We start from the raw sequence: 4337 nt of genomic DNA, 5'->3' as shown, positions 1-4337 counted from the left end.
AAGGGGAAAAAAAAAAAAAAAAAAAAAAAGAGCTTGCAAAGGGTTTTTAAATGTAAATGAGCATCTTGAATGCCAAATGCAGCAATGCCCTGCCAGATGCAGTGTCCTCTGATCCCTGTCCAAGCTGGATAGGGATCCCCAAGAGGGATAAAAAGAAAACATGGGTAAAATCTAGGGGCTGAGCCCACGGGGCAGAGCAGACAGTGGGAGCCAGCTTGGCAGGCAGGCAGTTTCCATGGGTTCCGGGCTCGCTCTGGGTGCTGGCAGCGCCGTCCTGATGCTGCTACAGAGGGGGCAAGTCTGGCACCCTGTTACCCCAGCCCAGCCAAAGCTGCCCTGAGCAAACCACTTCCTGAGCAGCCTCGTGCGGCTCCAGTTACCTGGGGTTTATTCGGAGCCCTTTTTCCCCCCCCTAGGTCGATGGCTCTCCAGCAGCCGGCAGGAGCTCCCAGGCTGTGCCGCAGCAGCTCTCTGCGCCTCACTGCAGATCCCGGCCTGCAAGAGAGGGAGGAAGGAGGATTTACTGCAGTCCCTCCGATCTCAGCCGCCTGGCTCGCAGTCAGCCCGGCTCTGCAGAAGTGCCTGGAAAGCAAACTTGCAGCCTACCAGGGAATTTCTGCAGCCGGTTCGGTGACATGAATCACACCCGCTGCCTTCCTGCCGCTTCCCAGAGCCCCTGGGCACCGCAGCGCATTCCAGCCATCCAAACCTCCACGAATTTCGGAGCCAGAGACGGCCACCCATCTCTCACACTCCTCCAAGCCCTGCAGTGCCGACAGCATCCTCCGGAAAGCAAACCTCCTCTTCCTTCCCCACCCTGAGCTCCAGAATTAAGGCGCACCCCTGGCACCCCACACCTCGACCTCCGCGGCACCAGGACCAGACCTGAAGCGAGCCAGCGCCTCGAGCGGGGTGACGAGGCCGAGCAGGGCCCCAGACACCAGCCAAAGGCGGGTGCTCAGCACCCTGCGTGTCCCCCGGGCTAACCAAAGGGGAGGGGGCAGGGCTGCCGGCTCGCCCTGGGATGCGACAGACGCTGGCACAGCCCCACAGAGGTGAATTCCCCCGAGCTCAGCCCTTGGGCAGGGTCCAACACTGCTGTCTGGCTCCAGTCTTGAGGAGAGCCAAGGAAACGGTTCAGGGACTGCAGAGCAGCTCTTGCACTGCCCCACCTTTTCCCACACGTCTCTGTGCAGCTTGAACCGGGTGAAGGGGACAGATGGGGCAGGGTCCCCTTTCCCGAGCTGGAATCTGACAGCCAATAAGCCAGATTTCTGGCACACAGGAGCAGAGGAAGCGTCAGATCCAGAGCCAACCACCTCGATCATCTCCTTCAGACGTACCTGCTCCTTCAGAGCCATTACAGCCAGTCGCCAACAATCCGCCCTTGCTCAACACCCTTCGCCGGGGGAGCTCATCCGCAGGCAGGGCGAGAGGGCAGCCAGACTTGCCACGCAGCGCAGAGCCGGGAGCCAAGTGTAGCTGTTTGCTCCCCCTGCTCCAGCGATTCTCCCCAGCTCCTTTCCAGGCTGGGAAAAACATCCCAGCCCTGGCCGGTCTTCCGGCGAGGGGCTGAGGGGAGCTGCAGCGTGCAGCAGCACCAAGCACGCAGGAAAAGTGGGATGCAAGATGCGCAGCACCCAAATGAGGAAGAGAAAAAGGCTCTGACCTTGCAGCCTGTCTTCTCGCCAAACTTACTTTAAGCCGGTCTTGCAAACTGGATTCAAGGGGCTGAAGGAGTTTGTCAGGATGTGGTAGCAAACCAGGAGCTGGGTGTCAGAAGGGAGCACCCAGAGCTCACCCACACCCAGGCCGGGCTCCTCGGGTCCGTTTTGAGGACAAGACTTTGCAGCGGCACAAACCCACACCCTTGCTGAGACCCTGGATCTCCCATCCCAGGGCACCATCGCCCCCCCCAGCTCACTGCAGCCTCCTGCTCTCTCCTCTCCAAAGCCCCTAACAACAGCGAAACCAGAGGGGGTGCCGTCAGCAACCCCCGCCGTACCCCCAGCTCACAGGCTGTGCTGGCCAGGCGCAGCGTTACGCAGACGCGGGTAGCTCAGTGCCACTCATGCTGCCCGCAGGAGGTTTTCAGCTTCTAGAAGCCAAGACATGTTGCCTGGGAAGGGACGCGGTGCCACGCTTCCAGGGGAACGAGTGACCTAAGCACCACACGCGCATTTGAACCCTGCCCAAGACACCCCAGGTCCCTGGTTCTTACAGCGGGGAGGGCTCACAGACCCTGTGCCTGCCCAGAACAGGAGTTCACCAGCTGATAAGAAGTTTTGATCAGCTTGACACGTGATTCCAGAAGGGTCTGAGGGAGAGAGGAAGGAAGCAAACGCAGGGAGATGCGTCCACACCAGCCCCACGCACACACACACCCCCTGTGCGTTAAGGGGTGTATGGTAGCACCTAAAGCAGGGGGAAGGGGAAGAGGAGAAGGAACTCAGAGGGCAAGCTTCGAGGAAACGGCTCACCCAGAAAGCAGTGGAGCTGAGGATTGACAGGGAAAGAAAACTCCGAGGACCGAGCAGCCTCTCGCAGCTGCAAATAAAGCTCTTGAGGTGGATCAGTAAAACCCACGGTCAGCACAGTTAGAGAAAATTAAGGCAGACTTAAAGAACCCAAATATTGAGACGGGGAACTGAGGCTGTGGGGACTTCACGCAGCTACTCCCTGCTGATACAGAGCAACTCCAAGCCAACACAACAGGCCAGGCAGGAGGCAGTGACAGCTCCCCACACCTCTGAGCAGCACGGCACGTCCCCAGGCCCTGCGAACAGACCCCCCGGGCCAGGCACAGACACCAGTGGGGGAACAGCAAAACGCACCCCTGGAAGAGGAGAAGGAGCATCTGAGGATACAAGAGCCAACTGCTAAAGAGCCCGGTGCTGAACTCATTTTCTCCTCCTCGTTCACAGCAGTGAAGTGATGGACAGTGCATGGCCGTGGGTGCAGCTCCCAGCCCCTATCCCTGCCCCACGGCTGGGACAAAGCCCCGAGGGCTCACATCAGCCCCACACGCACTCCCTAGGGCAGCAGGTATTTTTCCTAAGGACCAGCCTAACTGGAGGCAGCCTTAGCTCGGGCTCAGCCCTGCAGCACGCAGCAACGCTCCTGAACCCCGCGCTCGGCTCACCCCTTCACGTCTCCCCGCAGAAGGACCCAGGACTGTCCCATCCACCGGCCAGGCTGTGCCGTCACAAAACCACCCACCGCACCGCCACGGCATGGCACGGGCCACCCTGCACCACAGAGCCCCGAGGGCTGACAAGACCCTACAGCTCCCACCTAACATAGAGCAAGTGGTAAAAACACACCCCAACAGAACTGCCCAAAGGCAGCGAGTGCCAGGAATTATCCCCCACCTTCTGTAACAAGAAGGGCCACCGATTAACAGCACCACCGAGTGCAGATGAGGGGCTGGCAGCCAGCGTGTCCTCCCACAGAGCTGTGACCGACCGACCCATCAACCAGTGGGTTCAAGACCCCCTGTCAGTAACCAATAAGCCTGGCCAAACACACCGCAGCGTTAGCAAGGTGCCCAAAATCGCAGGGGATCAATTCACTTGCTGAGTTGCCGCTTGAGCAATCAGAAACCCCCCAGTGCCAGCATCCAGCCCTTACCCCAGCCGGCAGAAGGGCCTCGCGAGCAGCCGTGCGCAGAGCACGTGAGTCACAGCTGAGAGAGCCCAGCAACAACTGGGGAATCACAGCACAGTTTAGGTTGGAAAGGACCTTAAAGATCACCTAGTTCCAACCCCCCTGCCATGGGCAGGGACACCTTCCACTAGACCAGGTTGCTCCAAGCCTCATCCAGCCTGGCCTTGGACACTTCCAGGGATGGGGCATCCACAGCTTCTCTGGGCAACCTGTCCCAGTGCCTCCCCACCCTCTCCAGGAAGAACTTCTTCCTGATATGTAATCTAAATCTACTCACTTTCAGTTTAAATCAATTAAAATAAAACCCATAAACAGAAGTTTTTTGGGAGTCCCACTCCCTTCCCAGGGGTCCCACTCCCTTCCTGGGTGTCCCAGCTCCCTTCTTGGGATCTCCCGCACCGCATGCTGAACGGGGGGATCCCAGTGCTGCAGAGCCCAGAGCACTGCGCTCTGGAGAGCCGGGGTGGGCTGGACACTTTAAGCACCAGAGATCACCTCGTGCAGGGATAACCTCCAGTGTCCCATCCAAAACACTGAGCGCCCCCAGAGATGCTGATGTGCCGGACGCACTGCGATGCAGCACCAGCCCCAGCGACACCTTCCCGCTGCAGAGGGGCTGTTCTCCTCCTGGGAGAGCCGGGCTCTGCATCCAGATGCCTCCCGCTGCCTCT

The sequence above is a fragment of the Eurypyga helias genome, unplaced genomic scaffold (assembly GCF_000690775.1).
Source record: "Eurypyga helias isolate BGI_N326 unplaced genomic scaffold, ASM69077v1 scaffold35372, whole genome shotgun sequence".
NCBI lineage: Eukaryota > Metazoa > Chordata > Aves > Eurypygiformes > Eurypygidae > Eurypyga > Eurypyga helias.
This window is presented reverse-complemented; position numbering follows the sequence as displayed.